The sequence below is a fragment of the Physeter macrocephalus genome, chromosome 6 (genome assembly GCF_002837175.3).
Source record: "Physeter macrocephalus isolate SW-GA chromosome 6, ASM283717v5, whole genome shotgun sequence".
In the NCBI taxonomy this organism is placed as follows: Eukaryota; Metazoa; Chordata; class Mammalia; order Artiodactyla; family Physeteridae; genus Physeter; species Physeter macrocephalus.
In genome coordinates this window covers 98,399,174-98,408,349 of record NC_041219.1, presented here as the reverse complement: position 1 = coordinate 98,408,349, position 9,176 = coordinate 98,399,174, and the positions used below count along the sequence as shown (strand labels likewise).

The window sequence follows — 9,176 nt, the reverse complement described above, 5'->3', positions numbered from 1 at the left end:
ATCTTGCTCCTTCATCTGCTGTGTGTTTTTCTGTCTTCTCATGTTGCTAATCTTACTGTGTTTGGGGTCTCCTTTTTGCAGGCTGCAGGTTCGTAGTTCCCATTGTTTTTGGTGGCTGTCCCCAGTGGCTAAGGTTGGTTCAGTGGGCTGAGTAGGTTTCCTGGTTGGGGGGACTAGTGCCTCTGTTCTGGTGGATGAGCCTGGGCTTGTCTTTCTGGTGGGCAGGTCCACGTCTGGTGGTGTGTTTGGGGATGTTGGTAGCCTTATTATGATTCTAGGTAGCCTCTCTGCTAATGGATGGGGCTGTAGTCCTGTTTTGCTATTTGTTAGGCATAGGGTGTCCAGCACTGTTCATTGCTCGTCCTTGAGTGAAGCTGGGTCTTGGTGTTGAGATGGAGATCTCTGGGAGATTTTCGCCGTTTGATATTGCGTGGAGCTGGGAGGTCTCTTGTGGACCAGTGTCCTGAGGTTGGTTCTCCCACCTCAGAGACGCTGCCCTGATGCCTGGCTGGAGTGCCAAGAGCGTTTAATCCACACAGCTCAAAATAAAAGGGAGAAAAAATAGAAAGAAAAGAATGAAAGGAAGGAAGGAAGGAGGGATGGAGGGAAGAAAGGAAAGGAGAAAGGAAGAATGGAAGGAACGAAGGGAGAAAGGAAGGAAGAAATGAAGGAAGGAAGAAAGCAAGAAAGGAAGGAAGGAAGAGGATGCAAGGGAGGAAGGAAGAGAGGAAGGAAGGGAGGAAGAAAGGGAGGAGGGAAGGGAGGAAGAAAGGAAGGAAGGAAGGGAGGAAGGAAGGGAGGAAGAAAGGGAGGAAGGAAGGAAGAAAGCAAGAAGACAAAATAAAGGATAAAATATAGTTATTAAAATAAAAAATAATTATTAAGAAGAAAAATTTCTATTTAAAAAACAAAAAACCGGTCGGTCTAACCCTAGGACGAATGGTGAAAGCAAAGCTATACAGACAAAAATCTCACGCAGCAGCACACACATACACACTCACAAAAAGAAAGAAAGGGGAAAATAATAGTATATCTTGCTCCCAAAGTCCACCTCCTCAACTTGGGATATTTCGCTGTCTATTCAGGTTTGCCACAGATGCAGGGCACTTCAAGTTGATTGTGGAGTTTTAATCCGCTGCTTCTGAGGCTGCTGGGAGAGACCTCCCCCTCTCCTCTTTGTTTGCACAGCTCCTGGGGTTCAGCTTTGGACTTGGCCCCACCTCTGTGCGTAGGTCGTCCAAGGGCGTCTGCCCTTCGCTCAGACAGGACGGGGTTAAAGGAGCAGCTGATTCGGGGGCTTTGGCACAGGCCGGGGGGAGGGAGGGGCATGGATCCAGGGTGAGCCTGTGGCGGCAGAGGCCGGCGTGACGCTGCACCAGCCCAAGGCGCGCTGCCCGTTCTCCCCCCTTGCTTCTTCTAATATTCTCTCATTATCTTAGGTTTATAATATATATAAATTAAGTATCTAAATATGTTTTATATTTATATTATATTTATATATTGTATTTATCATATTTATATATAATATATTCTTAAATATTTATATCATAGTTATATAATATATATTGTATATATTTACATTTATAAATATATATTATATATTTTAAAAGTATATGTTTATACATTATATATATGCATTTGAACTTAACAGATCAGCAACTTTACATATATACATTATATATGTGTATATATATATATACTATATATATATATATATATACTATATATATGAACTAATGTGAGTATACATATATATATGTTCATATATATCTTTGTAGATATAGATTTATATATATATATATATAGAGAGAGAGAGAGAGAGAGAGACAGAGAGAGAGAGAGAGAGGGGAGAGAGAGAGATTGCTATATACAGAGACTGATTTCAGATCTAAAGATCAACACAAACTGAAAGTTAGGAGATCGAAAAAGGCATTCCATGCAAATGCAGATGAAAAGAAAGCCAGGATATCAATACTTGTATCAGACAAAACAGACTTTAAAACAAAGACCGTAACAAGAGGCAAAGAAGGACATTACAATAAGATCAAGGGATCAATCCAAGAATAAGACATAACAATTGCAAATATATATATTCATCCAACATAGAAGCGCCTAAATACAGAAAGCAAATATTGACAGACATAATGGAAGAAACTGATAGTAACACAATAATAGTAGGGAACATTAACACCTCACTTACACAATGAACAGGTCGTCCAGACAGGAAATCAATAATGAATAACTGGCCTTACATGACACATTACACCAGATGGATTTGTGTGTGTGTGTAACATTCCATCCAAAACAGCAGGTTACACATTCTTTTCAAAGGCAAATGAAACATTTTCCAGCAGGATATAACACATGAAAGGTAATAAAACAAGTCTCAGTAAATTAAAATACCTGAAATCATACCAAGCATCTTTTCTTAACAGTGATATTAGACTACAAGAAAAAATCAACTACAAGAAAAAAAATGCAAAGAAACACAAACACGTGGAGGCTAAACAATATGCTATTAAACAAACAATGAATTACTGAAGAAATCAAAGAAGAATCCAAAAGTAATTTAAGGCAAATGAAAACGAAAACACAAAGATCCAAAATTTATGGGATGCAGCAAAAGCAGTTCTAAGAGAGAAGATTAGAGCTATACAAGGTTACCTCAGGAAAAATGAAAAATCTTAAATAAATAATATAACCTTAACACCTAAAGGAACTACATAAAGAACAAACAAAATCCAAAGGTAGTAGAAGAAAAAAAATGATAAAGTTCAGAGCAGAAATAAATGAAATAGAGACCATGAAAAACAATAGAAAAGATCAATGAAACAGAGCTGGTTCTATGAAAAGATAAACAAAATTGATAAACCTTTAGACAGACTCACCAAGAAAGAAAAGTGAAAAGGCCCAAATCAGGAAAATCAGAAATGAAAAAGGAAAAGTTACAATTGACACCACAGAAACACAAAGCATCATAACAGATTTCTATGAACATTTATATGCCAATAAAATGGGCAAATTCCTAGAAATGTATAATCTCCCAAGACTGAACCAAGGAAGAAAAAGAAAATAAGAACAGACCAATTATCAGTAATGAAACTGAATCAGTAATAAAGAAATTCCCAAGAAACAAGAATCCAGAATCAGATGGCTTCACAGGTGAATTCTACCAAATATTTAGAGAAGAGTTAACACCTATCCTTCTCAAACTATTCCAAAAAACTGCAGAGGAAGGAACCACTTTTGAACTCATTCTAAGAAGCCAGTGTCACCCTGATACCAAAACCAGACAAAGCTATTACAATGAAAAGAAAAAAAAGAAAATTACATACCAATATCACTGATGAACATAGATGCAAAAATCCTCAACAAAGTATTAGCAAACCAAATTCAACAATATATTAAGAGGATCCTACAGCATGATCAAGTGTTATTTATCCCAGGCACGCAAGGAGGGTTCAATATTCATAAATCAATCAATGTGATACACCACAGTAACAAATTGAAGAATATAAATCTTATGATCATCTCAATAGATGCAGAAAAAGGTTTTGACAAAATCCAACAACATTTATGATAAAAACCCTCAATAAAGTGGATTTAAAGGGAATATATCTCAACATAATAAAGGCCATATATGACAAGCCCACAGCTAACATCATACTCAGTGGTGAAAAACTAGAACCATTTCCTCTAATATCAGGAACAAGACAAGGATGCCTACTTTCACTACTTTTATTCAACATATTATTGGAAGTCATAGCCACAGCATTAAGACAAGAAAAATAAATAAAAGGAATCCAAATTGGAAAGAAAAGTAAAACCATCACTGTTTGTAGATGACCTGATAGTATACATAGAAAATCCTGAACACCACCAAAAAAGTACTAGAGATCATCAATAAATTCAGTAAAGTTGCAGGATACAAAATTAATATACAGAAATCTTTTGCATTTCTATACACTAAGAGCAAACTATCAGAAAGAGAAATTAAGAAAACAAGCCCATTCACCATCACATCAAAAAGAATAAAATACCTGGCATAAATCTAACTAAGGAGGTAAAAGAACTGTACTCAGAAAACTATACGACTTTAATGAAATAAATTGAAGACTACACAAATAGATGGAATGAAATACTGTGTCCAGTTTGGAAGAATTAATATTGTTAAAATGACCACACTACCCAAGGTAATCTACGGATTCAATGCAATCCCTATCAAAACACCAGTAGTATTCTTTATAGAACTAGAACAAATAATTCCAAAATTATATGGAAACACAAAAGACCCCAAATAGCCCTAAGAGTCTTCATGAAGAACAAAGCCGGAGATATCATGCTCCCTGATTTCAAACTCCATTACAAAGCTACAGTAATTAGAAAAGTCTGGTAGTGGCACAAATACAGACCCATAGATCAACTGAGTAGAATAGAGAGACTAGAAATGAATCCACACCTATATGGGCAATTAATATATGACAAAGGAAGCAAGAATATGCAGTGGGGAAAAGACACCCTCTTCAGTAAATGGTGCTGGGAAAACTAGACAGCTACATGTAAAAGAATCAAACTGGACTATTCTTCCACACCATGCACAAAAATAAATTAAAAGTTCCTTAAAGACTTAACTGTAAGACGTGAAACCATAAAACTACTACTAGAAGAAAACATAGGCAAGTAAGCTTTTTGCTATAGGTCTTATTAATATTTTTTTTGGATATGTCTCCTCAGGTAAGGGAAACAAATGGGACTACATCAAACTAAAAAGCTTTTTCACAGCTAAGGAAACTATCAACAAAATGAAAAGGCCACCTGTTGACTGGGAGAAGATATATGCAAATGATATATCTGATAAGGGATTAATAATCCAAATATACAAAGAACTCATGCAACTCAGCATCAAAAGAACAAACAACCCAATTAAAATATGGGCAGAGGATCTGAAGAGACATTTTTCCAAAAGGATATACAGATGGGCAAAAGACACATGAAAAGATGATCAACATCACTAACCAGTAGGGAAATGCAAATCAAAACCACAATGAGATATCACCTCACACATGTCAGAATGGCTATTATCAAAAAGACAAAAAAATAACAAGTGTTGGTAAGGATGTGGATAAAAGGAACCCTTGTGCACTGTTGGTGGGAATGTAAACTGGTGCAGCCACTATGGAATACAGTATGGAGATTCCTAGGAAATTAAAAATAGAACTACCATGTGATCCAGCAACTCCACTTCTGGGTATTTATCCAAATAAAACAAATAATAATTAGAGAAGATATATGCATCCCTTGTTCATTCCAGTATTATTTCCAATAGCCAAAGTGTGGAAGCAACCTACATGCCCATTGACAGATGAATGAATAAAGAAGATGTGGTATATATATGTATATATGGAATATTACTCGGCCTACTCAGCCATCAAAAGAAAAAGAAAGAAATCTTGCCATTTGTGACAATATGGATGGACCTAGAGGGTATTATGCTAAGTGAAATACAGACAGAGAAAGACAAAACTGTATGATTTTGTTTACATGTTATACCTACAAAAACAAAAGAAATGAACAAACATAACAAAACAGAAACAGAGTTACAGATATAAGGAATAAACAGGTGTTTGCCAGGGGTAGGGAGTTGGGAGTAAGAAAGGAATAGGTAAGGAAGATCTGGAGGTATAAACTTCCAGTTACAAAACACATGATCAAGAGAATGAAATGTACAGGATGAGGAATATAGTCAGTAATTATGTAATATTTTTGTATGATGACATCTGTAACTAGAGTTACGCTGGTGATCATTTTGAAGTGTACAGAAAGAGCGAATCACTATGCTGTGTAATAGGAATTAACATAGTGTTGTAGGTCAATTAAAGTTTCAAAAACAAACAAACAATAAACTCATAGAAAAAGAGATTAGATTTGTGGTTACCAGAGGCAGGGGGTTGGGGGGGAGGATTAGATGAAGGCAGTCAAAAGGTATAAAGTTCTAGTTATAAGATACATAAGTGCTAGGGATGTACTGTACAACATGATAACTATAATTAGCTCTGCTGTGTGTTATATATGAAAGTTGTTAAGGGAGTAAATCCTAAGAGTTCTCATCAAAGGGAAATTTTTTTCTATTTAACTCTATCTATATGAGATAATGGATGTTCACTAGACCTATTGTGGTAGTTATTTCATGAGGTATGTAAATCAAATCATTGTGCTGTACACCTTAAACTTACACAGTGCTATATGTCAGTTATATCTCAATAAAACTGGAAGAAAATATCAAAAAAAAGAAATAAAGATATTCTGTAGAAAGAACTTAGTGCTAAGTTCTCCAAAATAGAATGATCTTTAAATAGAGCTTTGGGTTCATGGGAAAGAAGAGTTGATTAAAAATATGGATTTTCCAGTACTCTCATCTTTCACTTATAGGTTTAACTCCTAAAATAAATAAAACTTATGTCAGAATGTAAATGCTGCTGAAAAAGGAACAAAGCAATAAACTTATCTTCCATTTGTTCAGGATGCTAGGACACGTGAGATTTAAAATGTCTTTACCACACCATGAACACAACAGACAGATCCTACAAGGGAGCTCCATAAATGTGTTTGGTCCCTAAATGCAAGAGAGTTGGTACACAGGATCCTGAAGTCCACAAGGTTGATGAGGGATTCTAGAATGTATTTTGCTCACAGTGTCATTCAAGAAACATCCTGTATCATAGCATATAAATAAAACAAATCTCTCTTCTTAGGGATGCTTTTATTCATGGCATCTCGGAAATTAAGGTCTTTCCGCCAAAGCTCTGCATGGCTTTTGAGCTTGCTTTGAGTTAGTAAAGGATACCAGTCACTTCTGCAGACCTAGAGAAAAGGTTGATCTATAGAGCAAGTATGAATCAAACCCTGGATCTCCATAGAAAAACTCACTATATATGCCATTTAGTCTTCTCGTCTTTATTTACAAAATTTCAGAAGAAAACTATCACCAGTAAAATGTTCCATACAAATGAGAAATATAATCATTGTATTTCCCAAATCTAATAACTTAAATAACAGTAAGACCAGTTAACGGGCATAAACACAGCTTCATTTATTCCAGAAGGATATGCTAAGAACAATACAGTTCCACAATAATCACTTTAACTTTCTTTTCCACAAAACATTTTATGGCCTAAAGTGATCAACTAAACACCCCCTCCTCATGAGATCAATACCTAAGGCAAATCAATATTGAAAAGGAAGTTTATGCACATTAACAAGCTGGTATATTAGTTTTAGTTTTAAAAAGCTATTGGATTTCCATAATGAATCAATCTTTTTATTGTTTCTCTGCTAACAACTCATCCTGTTACTTTTAGCAAAGCTGAAAGAACAAAATGAGATAACTAGAAAAGGTGGAGAGATTGATAAATCTGGGTGAGTTCAAAATACTTTAAAAAAACACTATAAATCTGGGTTAGAATGAAATAACCTTCTAAATTAACAAGAAACAAAAAAGAATTTCAAAAATAAATTTTCACAAATTCTACTTATAAATACAGTGATATATATCTCTATCCATCCATCCATCCATCCATCCATCCATCCATCCATCCATCCATCCATCTATATGAGGGGGCTCAGCTTTGTAAATCTATGGTTTAGGTTTATTCACATATTATAAAGATTGGTTCAGAAATGTCAGTGACCTTTTACACAGAGTGTAGTTTTCAGAGTTCTTGGTCTATGAGGGCAGTTTCCTTCAAGGTCACAACTTTATTTTAAGATAAATCTATGACATATCACTACCTGAAACATAACTCATCACTCAATGAAACCCAATAAAATAGTATTACATCCAAAGGAAAGCAAGGGGAAACTAAAGCTCTCAAATAATATTTAGGAGTGATTAATATTATTTTATTAACTTTAGGCACATAGCATATCTCTGAGTACCCAGGGCTACTTAGGCATCTGGAGAAATGTCTTTTGAATTCTCCTTGCCCAGTTGTTATACACAGCAGGATAACACATAAAAGCAACATTAAAAGCTATCCTGTGCTATGGTGGTCAAAATGGATTTAGTGAAAATGCTGAAGGGATGATCAGCAGGAGTTTTGTTTAAATCAAATCTTAGACATGAGAGGTACGCTAGCATAATACAGCACCTACGGGAAACAGGGCTTTCCTGTATACTACAAGGGTGTTAAAATTGTTAAAATCTTCCTTTTGCCTTCATACATACATACATGTACACACAGTCATATGTATTTTTATGGATATATAAATATATAATATATGTGTGTGTATATGTATATATTATTTATACACACACACACAGATTTTGTAATCCAATGATCACCATTACAGAATCTCTTATTACTCACAGAAATTTAGTTCCTCATCCCCCTTTTTGACCTCTTCTCCACTCCTACTTAGATGAGGAAAATGAGGTATCATTAAAGATATAAATAAATTTTTTCAAATGGCTACAACAATTCTGTTCCTTCTTCCTTGCTTTTGTTTAATTCATAGGCACATGCCCACAAGACTAAAACTTCTGAAAAACCGTGGCAGAATTTCAGCAGAGAACAATTGGCAGCAGGAAATGGGAGAAGTGAGTTCCACATGTCCTGCTCTAGAAACTGTATGGTAAGAATGAGAAAAAAAAATAATATTGGTGTTTGATTAGCACAGCCAGCAGAGCCTGCTAGCCTGAAAACAGATATACACAGTGAGCACCCCTGCTGATCACACCTTCAGTATTTTCACTAAATCCATTTTGATGACCATAGCACAAGATAGCTTTTAATGCTGCTTTTATGTATTAAGCTACTGTGTATAATGACTGGGCTAAGAGAATTCGAAAGACATTTCTCCAGATGCCCTTGCTTTTAGATGTCTGTGGGTATCTAACCTTATTTCCTTGATATTTTTAACTTGTGATTGTTTTTCATTAGGCAGATCCTTCCAATCTTTTAACATGACACAACCTTAATTTTACTTGATGTGGTTTAAGATGCTCTTCTAGATAAATATGGCTCTCTAGGGATGAGGTCAGTATTGCAAATCTACATATGGCCGTTTTATTTTGAGGCATGTCTGTAGTTACCATATGGTCAATAGCAGTCTGTGAAGGGAGTCAGGATGTGTCTATTTAAAATACTGACTGAAATTTGAGTTTCTACTTAGAAATG

General features: G+C 35.4%; 1 protein-coding gene and 1 pseudogene across 1 annotated transcript in view; one reads left to right on the top strand and one right to left on the bottom strand.

The window, feature by feature from the left end:
- SLC2A13 (solute carrier family 2 member 13) overlaps positions 1–9,176 on the bottom strand; it is a 473,922-nt gene that overhangs the window by 274,886 nt on the left and 189,860 nt on the right. The window lies entirely within an intron of this gene.
- LOC102995775 (40S ribosomal protein S3a-like) overlaps positions 1–9,176 on the top strand; it is a 59,782-nt pseudogene that overhangs the window by 11,424 nt on the left and 39,182 nt on the right.